The sequence below is a fragment of the Mixophyes fleayi genome, chromosome 10 (genome assembly GCF_038048845.1).
Source record: "Mixophyes fleayi isolate aMixFle1 chromosome 10, aMixFle1.hap1, whole genome shotgun sequence".
Taxonomy (NCBI): Eukaryota; Metazoa; Chordata; class Amphibia; order Anura; family Limnodynastidae; genus Mixophyes; species Mixophyes fleayi.
Genome location: NC_134411.1, coordinates 66,444,329 through 66,462,231, shown reverse-complemented (window position 1 = coordinate 66,462,231; position 17,903 = coordinate 66,444,329). Strand labels below are relative to the sequence as shown.

The following is a 17,903-nucleotide window of genomic DNA, read 5'->3' as shown; positions in this document are numbered from 1 at the left end:
TGGGCAAATATATACTGTGCCAGGAAAATACTGCTTTAGCTTAATCTTACACTCTCTTTACTCAGGGTCATGTAAATAATGCAGTCTATGTTTTTTTTCAATTCTCTCTGTTTGGCAACAATCCCGCTAACTACACATTTTTGTTTACTTTTGCATCAAGCAAAGCAGCTTACCATTCAGCAAAATGTTGATTTAAGTTGTGCATCTTCTGATTAGCGGCAGAGATGGCATTAAAATCTCCCCATTGGAGGGAGTTTTCCCAAAAACACATGTCAAGATATTCCTCGTTAGTATAGTGGTGAGTATCCCTGCCTGTCACGCGGGAGACCGGGGTTCGATTCCCCGATGGGGAGTCCTTAACAATTTTTATTTTTTCTGTAACATAAGCACTTGTGGGAAGTGTTGCATGCTAGTACGATTATTTCCTGCCGTGATGCAGGAAAAGACAGTAATATTTATGCATTAACCTTAGTTTAAATACAACTTACCTTTTTTGCCCACATTCATAGTTTATGTACACTTTCTTTTAAAGTCATTTAGAAAAAATCATTTTGGCCAAAAATTTAATTTATCAGGTGATTAACAAACACTTTAGATTAGCCAAAAACATAAAAATTTCCCAATTTTAGAAAACATATACTATTGTCCTCTGTGCCACAATATTTTGTGTCAGTTGTTTTATGTCATTTAGCAGGGCATTTTTAATGAGTGTTAATGGCAAAAGGTAACAGAATTAAAGCAAGCCATTATTATGCATAAAAAGAGATAAAAATATGCAGGAAAATATAGCTAAATATATTTCTTGAAAGGGATAAGAAACATCTTTTTGAAATGTTTTGGAGCATTAATTTCATAAAATGTCCTTCGAGTCATATTGTAGTGTAGCAGATTATCCATGCATGACTGTACAGGAGTGTCTCCTGACGAAAACCCAAAAAACAGTGGGCAAATATATACTGTGCCAGGAAAATACTGCTTTAGCTTAATCTTACACTCTCTTTACTCAGGGTCATGTAAATAATGCAGTCTATGTTTTTTTTCAATTCTCTCTGTTTGGCAACAATCCCGCTAACTACTCATTTTTTTTTACTTTTGCATCAAGCAAAGCAGCTTACCATTCAGCAAAATGTTGATTTAAGTTGTGCATCTTCTGATTAGCGGCAGAGATGGCATTAAAATCTCCCTATTGGAGGGAGTTTTCCCAAAAACACATGTCAAGTTATTCCTCGTTAGTATAGTGGTGAGTATCCCCGCCTGTCACGCGGGAGACCGGGGTTCGATTCCCTGACGGCGAGTCCTTAACAATTTTTATTTTTTCTGTAACATAAGCACTTGTGGGAAGTGTTGCATGCTAGTACGATTATTTCCTGCCGTGATGCAGGAAAAGACAGTAATATTTATGCATTAACCTTAGTTTAAATACAACTTACCTTTTTTGCCCACATTCATAGTTTATGTACACTTTCTTTTAAAGTCATTTAGAAAAAATCATTTTGGCCAAAAATTTAATTTATCAGGTGATTAACAAACACTTTAGATTAGCCAAAAACATAAAAATTTCCCAATTTTAGAAAACATATACTATTGTCCTCTGTGCCACAATATTTTGTGTCAGTTGTTTTACGTCATTTAGCAGGGCATTTTTAATGAGTGTTAATGGCAAAAGGTAACAGAATTAAAGCAAGCCATTATTATGCATAAAAAGAGATAAAAATATGCAGGAAAATATAGCTAAATATATTTCTTGAAAGGGATAAGAAACATCTTTTTGAAATGTTTTGGAGCATTAATTTCATAAAATGTCCTTCGAGTCATATTGTAGTGTAGCAGATTATCCATGCATGACTGTACAGGAGTGTCTCCTGACGAAAACCCAAAAAAAAGTGGGCAAATATATACTGTGCCAGGAAAATACTGCTTTAGCTTAATCTTACACTCTCTTTACTCAGGGTCATGTAAATAATGCAGTCTATGTTTTTTTTCAATTCTCTCTGTTTGGCAACAATCCCGCTAACTACTCATTTTTTTTTACTTTTGCATCAAGCAAAGCAGCTTACCATTCAGCAAAATGTTGATTTAAGTTGTGCATCTTCTGATTAGCGGCAGAGATGGCATTAAAATCTCTCTATTGGAGGGAGTTTTCCCAAAAACACATGTCAAGTTATTCCTCGTTAGTATAGTGGTGAGTATCCCCGCCTGTCACGCGGGAGACCGGGGTTCGATTCCCTGACGGCGAGTCCTTAACAATTTTTATTTTTTCTGTAACATAAGCACTTGTGGGAAGTGTTGCATGCTAGTACGATTATTTCCTGCCGTGATGCAGGAAAAGACAGTAATATTTATGCATTAACCTTAGTTTAAATACAACTTACCTTTTTTGCCCACATTCATAGTTTATGTACACTTTCTTTTAAAGTCATTTAGAAAAAATCATTTTGGCCAAAAATGTAATTTATCAGGTGATTAACAAACACTTTAGATTAGCCAAAAACATTAAAAATTCCCAATTTTATAAAACATATACTATTGTCCTCTGTGAGAAAATATTTTGTGTCAGTTGTTTTACGTCATTTAGCAGGGCATATTTAATCAGTGTTAATGGCAAAAGGTAACAGAATTAAAGCAAGCCATTATTATGCATAAAAAGGGATAACAATATACAGGAAAATATAGCTAAATATATTTCTTGAAAGGGATAAGAAACATCTTTTTGAAATGTTTTAGAGCATTAATTTCATAAAATGTCCTTCGAGTCATATTGTAGTGTAGCAGATTATCCATGCATGACTGTACAGGAGTGTCTCCTGACGAAAACCCGAAAAACAGCTGGCAAATATATACTGTGCCAGGAAAATACTGCTTTAGTTTAATCTTACACTCTCTCTACTCAAGGTCATGTAAATAATGCAGTCTATGTTTTTTTTGAATTCTCTCTGTTTGGCAACAATCCCGCTAACTACACATTTTTGTTTACTTTTGCATCAAGCAAAGTAGCTTACCATTCAGCAAAATGTTAATTTAAGTTGTGCATCTTCTGATTAGCGGCAGAGATGGCATTAAAATCTCCCCATTGGAGGGAGTTTTCCCAAAAACAAATGTCAAGTTATTCCTCGTTAGTATAGTGGTGAGTATCCCCGCCTGTCACGCGGGAGACCGGGGTTCGATTCCCCGATGGGGAGTCCTTAACATTTTTTATTTTTTCTGTAACATAAGCACTTGTGGGAAGTGTTGCATGCTAGTACGATTATTTCCTGCCGTGATGCAGGAAAAGACAGTAATATTTATGCATTAACCTTAGTTTAAATACAACTTACCTTTTTTGCCCACATTCATAGTTTATGTACACTTTCTTTTAAAGTCATTTAGAAAAAATCATTTTGGCCAAAAATTTAATTTATCAGGTGATTAACAAACACTTTAGATTAGCCAAAAACATTAAAAATTCCCAATTTTAGAAAACATATACTATTGTCCTCTGTGCCACAATATTTTGTGTCAGTTGTTTTACGTCATTTAGCAGGGCATTTTCAATGAGTGTTAATGGCAAAAGGTAACAGAATTAAAGCAAGCCATTATTATGCATAAAAAGAGATAAAAATATGCAGGAAAATATAGCTAAATATATTTCTTGAAAGGGATAAGAAACATCTTTTTGAAATGTTTTAGAGCATTAATTTCATAAAATGTCCTTCGAGTCATATTGTAGTGTAGCAGATTATCCATGCATGACTGTACAGGAGTGTCTCCTGACGAAAACCCGAAAAACAGCTGGCAAATATATACTGTGCCAGGAAAATACTGCTTTAGCTTAATCTTACACTCTCTCTACTCAAGGTCATGTAAATAATGCAGTCTATGTTTTTTTTCAGTTCTCTCTGTTTGGCAACAATCCCGCTAACTACACATTTTTGTTTACTTTTGCATCAAGCAAAGTAGCTTACCATTCAGCAAAATGTTAATTTAAGTTGTGCATCTTCTGATTAGCGGCAGAGATGGCATTAAAATCTCCCCATTGGAGGGAGTTTTCCCAAAAACACATGTCAAGTTATTCCTCGTTAGTATAGTGGTGAGTATCCCCACCTGTCACGTGGGAGACCGGGGTTCGATTCCCCGACGTGGAGTCCTTAACATTTTTTATTTTTTCTGTAACATAAGCACTTGTGGGAAGTGTTGCATGCTAGTACGATTATTTCCTGCCGTGATGCAGGAAAAGACAGTAATATTTATGCATTAACCTTAGTTTAAATACAACTTACCTTTTTTGCCCACATTCATAGTTTATGTACACTTTCTTTTAAAGTCATTTAGAAAAAATCATTTTGGCCAAAAATTTAATTTATCAGGTGATTAACAAAAACTTTAGATTAGCCAAAAACATAAAAAATTCCCAATTTTAGAAAACATATACTATTGTCCTCTGTGCCACAATATTTTGTGTCAGTTGTTTTACGTCATTTAGCAGGGCATTTTTAATGAGTGTTAATGGCAAAAGGTAACAGAATTAAAGCAAGCCATTATTATGCATAAAAAGGGATAAAAATATGCAGGAAAATATAGCTAAATATATTTCTTGAAAGGGATAAGAAACATCTTTTTGAAATGTTTTGGAGCATTAATTTCATAAAATGTCCTTCGAGTCATATTGTAGTGTAGCAGATTATCCATGCATGACTGTACAGGAGTGTCTCCTGACGAAAACCCAAAGAACAGTGGGCAAATATATACTGTGCCAGGAAAATACTGCTTTAGCTTAATCTTACACTCTCTTTACTCAGGGTCATATAAATAATGCAGTCTATGTTTTTTTTCAATTCTCTCTGTTTGGCAACAATCCCGCTAACTACACATTTTTTTTTACTTTTGCATCAAGCAAAGCAGCTTACCATTCAGCAAAATGTTTATTTAAGTTGTGCATCTTCTGATTAGCGGCAGAGATGGCATTGAAATCTCCCCATTGGAGGGAGTTTTCCCAAAAACACATGTCAAGTTATTCCTCGTTAGTATAGTGGTGAGTATCCCTGCCTGTCACGCGGGAGACCGGGGTTCGATTCCCCGACGGGGAGTCCTTAACAATTTTTATTTTTTCTGTAACATAAGCACTTGTGGGAAGTGTTGCATGCTAGTACGATTATTTCCTGCCGTGATGCAGGAAAAGACAGTAATATTTATGCATTAACCTTAGTTTAAATACAACTTACCTTTTTTGCCCACATTCATAGTTTATGTACACTTTCTTTTAAAGTCATTTAGAAAAAATCATTTTGGCCAAAAATTTAATTTATCAGGTGATTAACAAACACTTTAGATTAGTCAAAAACATAAAAAATTCCCAATTTTAGAAAACATATACTATTGTCCTCTGTGACAAAATATTTTGTGTCAGTTGTTTTACGTCATTTAGCAGGGCATTTTTAATGAGTGTTAATGGCAAAAGGTAACAGAATTAAAGCAAGCCATTATTATGCATAAAAAGAGATAAAAATATGCAGGAAAATATAGCTAAATATATTTCTTGAAAGGGATAAGAAACATCTTTTTGAAATGTTTTGGAGCATTAATTTCATAAAATGTCCTTCGAGTCATATTGTAGTGTAGCAGATTATCCATGCATGACTGTACAGGAGTGTCTCCTGACGAAAACCCAAAAAACAGTGGGCAAATATATACTGTGCCAGGAAAATACTGCTTTAGCTTAATCTTACACTCTCTTTACTCAGGGTCATGTAAATAATGCAGTCTATGTTTTTTTTCAATTCTCTCTGTTTGGCAACAATCCCGCTAACTACACATTTTTTTTTTACTTTTGCATCAAGCAAAGCAGCTTACCATTCAGCAAAATGTTGATTTAAGTTGTGCATCTTCTGATTAGCGGCAGAGATGGCATTGAAATCTCCCCATTGGAGGGAGTTTTCCCAAAAACACATGTCAAGTTGTTCCTCGTTAGTATAGTGGTGAGTATCCCCGCCTGTCACGCAGGAGACCGGGGTTCGATTCCCGAAAGGGGAGTCCTTAACACTTTTTATTTTTTCTGTAACATAAGCACTTGTGGGAAGTGTTGCATGCTAGTACGATTATTTCCTGCCGTGATGTAGGAAAAGACAGTAATATTTATGCATTAACCTTAGTTTAAATACAACTTACCTTTTTTGCCCACATTCATAGTTTATGTACACTTTCTTTTAAAGTCATTTAGAAAAAATCATTTTGGCCAAAAATTTAATTTATCAGGTGATTAACAAACACTTTAGATTAGCCAAAAACATTAAAAATTCCCAATTTTTGAAAACATATACTATTGTCCCCTGTGACAAAATATTTTGTGTCAGTTGTTTTACGTCATTTAGCAGGGCATATTTAATCAGTGTTAATGGCAAAAGGTAACAGAATTAAAGCAAGCCATTATTATGCATAAAAAGGGATAACAATATGCAGGAAAATATAGCTAAATATATTTCTTGAAAGGGATAAGAAACATCTTTTTGAAATGTTTTGGAGCATTAATTTCATAAAATGTCCTTTGAGTCATATTGTAGTGTAGCAGATTATCCATGCATGACTGTACAGGAGTGTCTCCTGATGAAAACCCGAAAAACATTGGGCAAATATATACTGTGCCAGGAAAATACTGCTTTAGCTTAATCTTACACTCTCTCTACTCAAGGTCATGTAAATAATGCAGTCTATGTTTTTTTTCAATTCTCTCTGTTTGGCAACAATCCCGCTAACTACACATTTTTGTATACTTTTGCATCAAGCAAAGTAGCTTACCATTCAGCAAAATGTTGATTTAAGTCGTGCATCTTCTGATTAGCGGCAGAGATGGCATTAAAATCTCCCCATTGGAGGGAGTTTCCCCAAAAACACATGTCAAGTTATTCCTCGTTAGTATAGTGGTGAGTATCCCCGCCTGTCACGCGGGAGACCGGGGTTCGATTCCCCGAAAGAGGAGTCCTTAACATTTTTATTTTTTCTGTAACATAAGCACTTGTGGGAAGTGTTGCATGCTAGTACGATTATTTCCTGCCGTGATGCAGGAAAAGACAGTAATATTTATGCATTAACCTTAGTTTAAATACAACTTACCTTTTTTGCCCACATTCATAGTTTATGTACACTTTCTTTTAAAGTCATTTAGAAAAAATCATTTTGGCCAAAAATTTAATTTATCAGGTGATTAACAAACACTTTAGATTAGCCAAAAACATTAAAAATTCCCAATTTTAGAAAACATATACTATTGTCCTCTGTGACAAAATATTTTGTGTCAGTTGTTTTACGTCATTTAGCAGGGCATATTTAATCAGTGTTAATGGCAAAAGGTAAAAGAATTAAAGCAAGCCATTATTATGCATAAAAAGGGATAACAATATGCAGGAAAATATAGCTAAATATATTTCTTGAAAGGGATAAGAAACATCTTTTTGAAATGTTTTGGAGCATTAATTTCATAAAATGTCCTTCGAGTCATATTGTAGTGTAGCAGATTATCCATGCATGACTGTACAGGAGTGTCTCCTGACGAAAACCCAAAAAACAGTGGGCAAATATATACTGTGCCAGGAAAATACTGCTTTAGCTTAATCTTACACTCTCTTTACTCAGGGTCATGTAAATAATGCAGTCTATGTTTTTTTTCAATTCTCTCTGTTTGGCAACAATCCCGCTAACTACACATTTTTGTTTACTTTTTCATCAAGCAAAGCAGCGTACCATTTAGCAAAATGTTGATTTAAGTTGTGCATCTTCTGATTAGCGGCAGAGATGGCATTAAAATCTCCCCATTGGAGGGAGTTTCCCTAAAAACACATGTCAAGTTATTCCTCGTTAGTATAGTGGTGAGTATCCCCACCTGTCACGCTGGAGACTGGGGTTTGATTCCCCAAAGAGGAGTCCTTAACATTTTTTATTTTTTCTGTAACATAAGCACTTGTGGGAAGTGTTGCATGCTAGTACGATTATTTCCTGCCGTGATGCAGGAAAAGACAGTAATATTTATGCATTAACCTTAGTTTAAATACAACTTACCTTTTTTGCCCACATTCATAGTTTATGTACACGTTCTTTTAAAGTCATTTAGAAAAAATCATTTTGGCCAAAAAATTAATTTATCAGGTGATTAACAAACACTTTAGATTAACCAAAAACATAAAAAATTCCGAATTTTAGAAAACATATACTATTGTCCTCTGTGCCACAATATTTTGTGTCAGTTGTTTTACGTCATTTAGCATGCATTTTTAATGAGTGTTAATGGCAAAAGGTAACAGAATTAAAGCAAGCCATTATTATGCATAAAAAGAGATAAAAATATGCAGGAAAATATAGCTAAATATATTTCTTGAAAGGGATAAGAAACATCTTTTTGAAATGTTTTAGAGCATTAATTTCATAAAATGTCCTTCGAGTCATATTGTAGTGTAGCAGATTATCCATGCATGACTGTACAGGAGTGTCTCCTGACGAAAACCCGAAAAACAGCTGGCAAATATATACTGTGCCAGGAAAATACTGCTTTAGCTTAATCTTACACTCTCTCTACTCAAGGTCATGTAAATAATGCAGTCTATGTTTTTTTTCAGTTCTCTCTGTTTGGCAACAATCCCGCTAACTACACATTTTTGTTTACTTTTGCATCAAGAAAAGTAGCTTACCATTCAGCAAAATGTTAATTTAAGTTGTGCATCTTCTGATTAGCGGCAGAGATGGCATTAAAATCTCCCCATTGGAGGGAGTTTTCCCAAAAACACATGTCAAATTATTCCTCGTTAGTATAGTGGTGAGTATCCCCGCCTGTCACGTGGGAGACCGGGGTTCGATTCCCCGACGGGGAGTCCTTAACAATTTTTATTTTTTCAGTAACATAAGCACTTGTGGGAAGTGTTGCATGCTAGTACGATTATTTCCTGCCGTGATGCAGGAAAAGACAGTAATATTTATGCATTAACCTTAGTTTAAATACAACTTACCTTTTTTGCCCACATTCATAGTTTATGTACACTTTCTTTTAAAGTCATTTAGAAAAAATCATTTTGGCCAAAAATTTAATTTATCAGGTGATTAACAAACACTTTAGATTAGCCAAAAACATAAAAAATTCCCAATTTTAGAAAACATATACTATTGTCCTCTGTGCCACAATATTTTGTGTCAGTTGTTTTACGTCATTTAGCAGGGCATTTTTAATGAGTGTTAATGGCAAAAGGTAACAGAATTAAAGCAAGCCATTATTATGCATAAAAAGAGATAAAAATATGCAGGAAAATATAGCTAAATATATTTCTTGAAAGGGATAAGAAACATCTTTTTGAAATGTTTTGGAGCATTAATTTCATAAAATGTCCTTCGAGTCATATTGTAGTGTAGCAGATTATCCATGCATGACTGTACAGGAGTGTCTCCTGACGAAAACCCAAAAAACAGTGGGCAAATATATACTGTGCCAGGAAAATACTGCTTTAGCTTAATCTTACACTCTCTCTACTCAAGGTCATGTAAATAATGCAGTCTATGTTTTTTTTCAATTCTCTCTGTTTCGCTAACTACACTTTTTTGTTTACTTTTGCATCAAGCAAAGCAGCTTACCATTCAGCAAAATGTTGATTTAAGTTGTGCATCTTCTGATTAGCGGCAGAGATGGCATTAAAATCTCCCCATTGGAGGGAGTTTTCCCAAAAACACATGTCAAGTTATTCCTCGTTAGTATAGTGGTGAGTATCCCTGCCTGTCACGTGGGAGACTGGGGTTCGATTCCCTGATGGGGAGTCCTTAACAATTTTTATTTTTTCTGTAACATAAGCACTTGTGGGAAGTGTTGCATGCTAGTACGATTATTTCCTGTCGTGATGCAGGAAAAGACAGTAATATTTATGCATTAACCTTAGTTTAAATACAACTTACCTTTTTTGCCCACATTCATAGTTTATGTACACTTTCTTTTAAAGTCATTTAGAAAAAATCATTTTGGCCAAAAATTTAATTTATCAGGTGATTAACAAACACTTTAGATTAGCCAAAAACATAAAAAATTCCCAATTTTAGAAAACATATACTATTGTCCTCTGTGCCACAATATTTTGTGTCAGTTGTTTTACGTCATTTAGCAGGGCATTTTTAATGAGTGTTAATGGCAAAAGGTAACAGAATTAAAGCAAGCCATTATTATGCATAAAAAGAGATAAAAATATGCAGGAAAATATAGCTAAATATATTTCTTGAAAGGGATAAGAAACATCTTTTTGAAATGTTTTAGAGCATTAATTTCATAAAATGTCCTTCGAGTCATATTGTAGTGTAGCAGATTATCCATGCATGACTGTACAGGAGTGTCTCCTGACGAAAACCCAAAAAACAGTGGGCAAATATATACTGTGCCAGGAAAATACTGCTTTAGCTTAATCTTACACTCTCTTTACTCAGGGTCATGTAAATAATGCAGTCTATGTTTTTTTTCAATTCTCTCTCTTTGGCAACAATCCCGCTAACTACTCATTTTTTTTTACTTTTGCATCAAGCAAAGCAGCTTACCATTCAGCAAAATGTTGATTTAAGTTGTGCATCTTCTGATTAGCGGCAGAGATGGCATTAAAATCTCCCTATTGGAGGGAGTTTTCCCAAAAACACATGTCAAGTTATTCCTCGTTAGTATAGTGGTGAGTATCCCCGCCTGTCACGCGGGAGACCTGGGTTCGATTCCCTGACGGGGAGTCCTTAACAATTTTTATTTTTTCTGTAACATAAGCACTTGTGGGAAGTGTTGAATGCTAGTACGATTATTTCCTGCCGTGATGCAGGAAAAGACAGTAATATTTATGCATTAACCTTAGTTTAAATACAACTTTCCTTTTTTGCCCACATTCATAGTTTATGTACACTTTCTTTTAAAGTCATTTAGAAAAAATCATTTTGGCCAAAAATTTAATTTATCAGGTGATTAACAAACACTTTAGATTAGCCAAAAACATTAAAAATTCCCAATTTTAGAAAACATATACTATTGTCCTCTGTGACAACATATTTTGTGTCAGTTGTTTTACGTCATTTAGCAGGGCATTTTTAATGAGTGTTAATGGCAAAAGGTAACAGAATTAAAGCAAGCCATTATTATGCATAAAAAGAGATAAAAATATGCAGGAAAATATAGCTAAATATATTTCTTGAAAGGGATAAGAAACATCTTTTTGAAATGTTTTAGAGCATTAATTTCATAAAATGTCCTTCGAGTCATATTGTAGTGTAGCAGATTATCCATGCATGACTGTACAGGAGTGTCTCCTGACGAAAACCCAAAAAACAGTGGGCAAATATATACTGTGCCAGGAAAATACTGCTTTAGCTTAATCTTACACTCTCTTTACTCAGGGTCATGTAAATAATGCAGTCTATGTTTTTTTTCAATTCTCTCTCTTTGGCAACAATCCCGCTAACTACTCATTTTTTTTTACTTTTGCATCAAGCAAAGCAGCTTACCATTCAGCAAAATGTTGATTTAAGTTGTGCATCTTCTGATTAGCGGCAGAGATGGCATTAAAATCTCCCTATTGGAGGGAGTTTTCCCAAAAACACATGTCAAGTTATTCCTCGTTAGTATAGTGGTGAGTATCCCCGCCTGTCACGCGGGAGACCTGGGTTCGATTCCCTGACGGGGAGTCCTTAACAATTTTTATTTTTTCTGTAACATAAGCACTTGTGGGAAGTGTTGAATGCTAGTACGATTATTTCCTGCCGTGATGCAGGAAAAGACAGTAATATTTATGCATTAACCTTAGTTTAAATACAACTTTCCTTTTTTGCCCACATTCATAGTTTATGTACACTTTCTTTTAAAGTCATTTAGAAAAAATCATTTTGGCCAAAAATTTAATTTATCAGGTGATTAACAAACACTTTAGATTAGCCAAAAACATTAAAAATTCCCAATTTTAGAAAACATATACTATTGTCCTCTGTGACAACATATTTTGTGTCAGTTGTTTTACGTCATTTAGCAGGGCATATTTAATTAGTGTTAATGGCAAAAGGTAAAAGAATTAAAGCAAGCCATTATTATGCATAAAAAGGGATAACAATATGCAGGAAAATATAGCTAAATATATTTCTTGAAAGGGATAAGAAACATCTTTTTGAAATGTTTTGGAGCATTAATTTCATAAAATGTCCTTCGAGTCATATTGTAGTGTAGCAGATTATCCATGCATGACTGTACAGGAGTGTCTCCTGACAAAAACCCAAAAAACAGTGGGCAAATATATACTGTGCCAGGAAAATACTGCTTTAGCTTAATCTTACACTCTCTTTACTCAGGGTCATGTAAATAATGCAGTCTATGTTTTTTTTCAATTCTCTCTGTTTGGCAACAATCCCGCTAACTACACATTTTTGTTTACTTTTTCATCAAGCAAAGTAGCTTACCATTCAGCAAAATGTTGATTTAAGTTGTGCATCTTCTGATTAGCGGCAGAGATGGCATTAAAATCTCCCCATTGGAGGGAGTTTCCCTAAAAACACATGTCAAGTTATTCCTCGTTAGTATAGTGGTGAGTATCCCCGTCTGTCACGCGGGAGACTGGGGTTCGATTCCCCAAAGAGGAGTCCTTAACATTTTTTATTTTTTCTGTAACATAAGCACTTGTGGGAAGTGTTGCATGCTAGTACGATTATTTCCTGCCGTGATGCAGGAAAAGACAGTAATATTTATGCATTAACCTTAGTTTAAATACAACTTACCTTTTTTGCCCACATTCATAGTTTATGTACACTTTCTTTTAAAGTCATTTGGAAAAAATCATTTTGGCCAAAAATTTAATTTATCAGGTGATTAACAAACACTTTAGATTAGCCAAAAACATTAAAAATTCCCAATTTTAGAAAACATAAACTATTGTCCTCTGTGCCAAAATATTTTGTGTCAGTTGTTTTACGTCATTTAGCAGGGCATTTTTAATGAGTGTTAATGGCAAAAGGTAACAGAATTAAAGCAAGCCATTATTATGCATAAAAAGGGATAACAATATGCAGGAAAATATAGCTAAATATATTTCTTGAAAGGGATAAGAAACATCTTTTTGAAATGTTTTGGAGCATTAATTTCATAAAATGTCCTTCGAGTCATATTGTAGTGTAGCAGATTATCCATGCATGACTGTACAGGAGTGTCTCCTGACGAAAACCCAAAAAACAGTGGGCAAATATATACTGTGCTAGGAAAATACTGCTTTAGCTTAATCTTACACTCTCTTTACTCAGGGTCATGTAAATAATGCAGTCTATGTTTTTTTTCAATTCTCTCTGTTTGGCAACAATCCCGCTAACTACACATTTTTGTTTACTTTTGCATCAAGCAAAGCAGCTTACCATTCAGCAAAATGTTGATTTAAGTTGTGCATCTTCTGATTAGCGGCAGAGATGGCATTAAAATCTCCCCATTGGAGGGAGTTTTCCCAAAAACACATGTCAAGTTATTCCTCGTTAGTATAGTGGTGAGTATCCCTGCCTGTCACGCGGGAGACCGGGGTTCGATTCCCCGACGTGGAGTCCTTAACATTTTTTATTTTTTCTGTAACATAAGCACTTGTGGGAAGTGTTGCATGCTAGTACGATTATTTCCTGCCGTGATGCAGGAAAAGACAGTAATATTTTTGCATTAACCTTAGTTTAAATACAACTTACCTTTTTTGCCCACATTCATAGTTTATGTACACTTTCTTTTAAAGTCATTTAGAAAAAATCATTTTGGCCAAAAATTTAATTTATCAGGTGATTAACAAACACTTTAGATTAGCCAAAAACATTAAAAATTCCCAATTTTTGAAAACATATACTATTGTCCCCTGTGACAAAATATTTTGTGTCAGTTGTTTTACGTCATTTAGCAGGGCATATTTAATCAGTGTTAATGGCAAAAGGTAACAGAATTAAAGCAAGCCATTATTATGCATAAAAAGGGATAACAATATGCAGGAAAATATAGCTAAATATATTTCTTGAAAGGGATAAGAAACATCTTTTTGAAATGTTTTGGAGCATTAATTTCATAAAATGTCCTTTGAGTCATATTGTAGTGTAGCAGATTATCCATGCATGACTGTACAGGAGTATCTCCTGATGAAAACCCGAAAAACATTGGGCAAATATATACTGTGCCAGGAAAATACTGCTTTAGCTTAATCTTACACTCTCTACTCAAGGTCATGTAAATAATGCAGTCTATGTTTTTTTTCAATTCTCTCTGTTTGGCAACCATCCCGCTAACTACACATTTTTGTTTACTTTTGCATCAAGCAAAGTAGCTTACCATTCAGCAAAATGTTGATTTAAGTTGTGCATCTTCTGATTAGCGGCAGAGATGGCATTGAAATCTCCCCATTGGAGGGAGTTTTCCCAAAAACACATGTCAAGTTATTCCTCGTTAGTATAGTGGTGAGTATCACCGCCTGTCACGTGGGAGACCGGGGTTCGATTCCCTGACGGGGAGTCCTTAACAATTTTTATTTTTTTTGTAACATAAGCACTTGTGGGAAGTGTTGCATGCTAGTACGATTATTTCCTGCCGTGATGCAGGAAAAGACAGTAATATTTATGCATTAACCTTAGTTTAAATACAACTTACCTTTTTTGCCCACATTCATAGTTTATGTACACTTTCTTTTAAAGTCATTTAGAAAAAATCATTTTGGCCAAAAATTTAATTTATCAGGTGATTAACAAACACTTTAGATTAGCCAAAAACATAAAAATTTCCCAATTTTAGAAAACATATACTATTGTCCTCTGTGCCACAATATTTTGTGTCAGTTGTTTTACGTCATTTAGCAGGGCATTTTTAATGAGTGTTAATGGCAAAAGGTAACAGAATTAAAGCAAGCCATTATTATGCATAAAAAGAGATAAAAATATGCAGGAAAATATAGCTAAATATATTTCTTGAAAGGGATAAGAAACATCTTTTTGAAATGTTTTGGAGCATTAATTTCATAAAATGTCCTTCGAGTCATATTGTAGTGTAGCAGATTATCCATGCATGACTGTACAGGAGTGTCTCCTGACGAAAACCCGAAAAACAGTGGGCAAATATATACTGTGCCAGGAAAATACTGCTTTAGCTTAATCTTACACTCTCTCTACTCAAGGTCATGTAAATAATGCAGTCTATGTTTTTTTTCAATTCTCTCTGTTTGGCAACAATCCCGCTAACTACACATTTTTGTTTACTTTTGCATCAAGCAAAGCAGCTTACCATTCAGCAAAATGTTGATTTAAGTTGTGCATCTTCTGATTAGTGGCAGAGATGGCATTAAAATCTCCCAATTGGAGGGAGTTTTCCCAAAAACACATGTCAAGTTATTCCTCGTTAGAATAGTGGTGAGTATCCCTGCCTGTCACGTGGGAGACCGGGGTTCGATTCCCTGACGGGGAGTCCTTAGCAATTTTTATTTTTTCTGTAACATAAGCACTTGTGGGAAGTGTTGCATGCTAGTACGATTATTTCCTGCCGTGATGCAGGAAAAGACAGTAATATTTATGCATTAACCTTAGTTTAAATACAACTTACCTTTTTTGCCCACATTCATAGTTTATGTACACTTTCTTTTAAAGTCATTTAGAAAAAATCATTTTGGCCAAAAATTTAATTTATCAGGTGATTAACAAACACTTTAGATTAGCCAAAAACATAAAAAATTCCCAATTTTAGAAAACATATACTATTGTCCTCTGTGAGAAAATATTTTGTGTCAGTTGTTTTACGTCATTTAGCAGGGCATATTTAATCAGTGTTAATGGCAAAAGGTAACAGAATTAAAGCAAGCCATTATTATGCATAAAAAGGGATAACAATATGCAGGAAAATATAGCTAAATATATTTCTTGAAAGGGATAAGAAACATCTTTTTGAAATGTTTTAGAGCATTAATTTCATAAAATGTCCTTCGAGTCATATTGTAGTGTAGCAGATTATCCATGCATGACTGTACAGGAGTGTCTCCTGACGAAAACCCGAAAAACAGCTGGCAAATATATACTGTGCCAGGAAAATACTGCTCTAGCTTAATCTTACACTCTCTCTACTCAAGGTCATGTAAATAATGCAGTCTATGTTTTTTTTCAATTCTCTCTGTTTGGCAACAATCCCGCTAACTACACATTTTTGTTTACTTTTGCATCAAGCAAAGCAGCTTACCATTCAGCAAAATGTTGATTTAAGTTGTGCATCTTCTGATTAGTGGCAGAGATGGCATTAAAATCTCCCCATTGGAGGGAGTTTTCCCAAAAACAAATGTCAAGTTATTCTTCGTTAGTATAGTGGTGAGTATCCCCACCTGTCACGCGGGAGACCGGGGTTCGATTCCCCGACGGGGAGTCCTTAACATTTTTTATTTTTTCTGTAACATAAGCACTTGTGGGAAGTGTTGCATGCTAGTACGATTATTTCCTGCCGTGATGCAGGAAAAGACAGTAATATTTATGCATTAACCTTAGTTTAAATACAACTTACCTTTTTTGCCCACATTCATAGTTTATGTACACTTTCTTTTAAAGTCATTTAGAAAAAATCATTTTGGCCAAAAATTTAATTTATCAGGTGATTAACAAACACTTTAGATTAGCCAAAAACATAAAAAATTCCCAATTTTAGAAAACATATACTATTGTCCTCTGTGCCACAATATTTTGTGTCAGTTGTTTTACGTCATTTAGCAGGGCATTTTTAATGAGTGTTAATGGCAAAAGGTAACAGAATTAAAGCAAGCCATTATTATGCATAAAAAGAGATAAAAATATGCAGGAAAATATAGCTAAATATATTTCTTGAAAGGGATAAGAAACATCTTTTTGAAATGTTTTGGAGCATTAATTTCATAAAATGTCCTTCGAGTCATATTGTAGTGTAGCAGATTATCCATGCATGACTGTACAGGAGTGTCTCCTGACGAAAACCCAAAAAACAGTGGGCAAATATATACTGTGCCAGGAAAATACTGCTTTAGCTTAATCTTACACTCTCTTTACTCAGGGTCATGTAAATAATGCAGTCTATGTTTTTTTTCAATTCTCTCTGTTTGGCAACAATCCCGCTAACTACTCATTTTTTTTTACTTTTGCATCAAGCAAAGCAGCTTACCATTCAGCAAAATGTTGATTTAAGTTGTGCATCTTCTGATTAGCGGCAGAGATGGCATTAAAATCTCCCTATTGGAGGGAGTTTTCCCAAAAACACATGTCAAGTTATTCCTCGTTAGTATAGTGGTGAGTATCCCTGCCTGTCACGCGGGAGACCGGGGTTCGATTCCCTGACGGGGAGTCCTTAACAATTTTTATTTTTTCTGTAACATAAGCACTTGTGGGAAGTGCTGCATGCTAGTACGATTATTTCCTGCCGTGATGCAGGAAAAGACAGTAATATTTATGCATTAACCTTAGTTTAAATACAACTTACCTTTTTTGCCCACATTCATAGTTTATGTACAATTTCTTTTAAAGTCATTTAGAAAAAATCATTTTGGCCAAAAATTTAATTTATCAGGTGATTAACAAACACTTTAGATTAGCCAAAAACATAAAAAATTCCCAATTTTAGAAAACATATACTATTGTCCTCTGTGCCACAATATTTTGTGTCAGTTGTTTTACGTCATTTAGCAGGGCATTTTCAATGAGTGTTAATGGCAAAAGGTAACAGAATTAAAGCAAGCCATTATTATGCATAAAAAGAGATAAAAATATGCAGGAAAATATAGCTAAATATATTTCTTGAAAGGGATAAGAAACATCTTTTTGAAATGTTTTAGAGCATTAATTTCATAAAATGTCCTTCGAGTCATATTGTAGTGTAGCAGATTATCCATGCATGACTGTACAGGAGTGTCTCCTGACGAAAACCCGAAAAACAGCTGGCAAATATATACTGT

General features: G+C 34.5%; 6 non-coding genes across 6 annotated transcripts; all 6 read left to right on the top strand.

Moving 5' to 3' along the window:
• The first annotated feature begins 281 nt into the window (after positions 1-281).
• TRNAD-GUC (transfer RNA aspartic acid (anticodon GUC)) lies at positions 282-353 on the top strand. Its single transcript has one exon. It is a non-coding gene; the product is annotated as a tRNA-Asp (tRNA).
• A 2,754-nt stretch (positions 354-3,107) lies between these two features.
• TRNAD-GUC (transfer RNA aspartic acid (anticodon GUC)) lies at positions 3,108-3,179 on the top strand. Its single transcript has one exon. It is a non-coding gene; the product is annotated as a tRNA-Asp (tRNA).
• Positions 3,180-4,991: 1,812 nt separating this feature from the next.
• On the top strand, positions 4,992-5,063 carry TRNAD-GUC (transfer RNA aspartic acid (anticodon GUC)). Its single transcript has one exon. It is a non-coding gene; the product is annotated as a tRNA-Asp (tRNA).
• A 3,696-nt stretch (positions 5,064-8,759) lies between these two features.
• Positions 8,760-8,831, top strand: TRNAD-GUC (transfer RNA aspartic acid (anticodon GUC)). Its single transcript has one exon. It is a non-coding gene; the product is annotated as a tRNA-Asp (tRNA).
• Positions 8,832-10,632: 1,801 nt separating this feature from the next.
• Positions 10,633-10,704, top strand: TRNAD-GUC (transfer RNA aspartic acid (anticodon GUC)). The gene has a single exon. It is a non-coding gene; the product is annotated as a tRNA-Asp (tRNA).
• An 870-nt stretch (positions 10,705-11,574) lies between these two features.
• Positions 11,575-11,646, top strand: TRNAD-GUC (transfer RNA aspartic acid (anticodon GUC)). Its single transcript has one exon. It is a non-coding gene; the product is annotated as a tRNA-Asp (tRNA).
• The last annotated feature ends 6,257 nt before the right edge of the window (positions 11,647-17,903 follow it).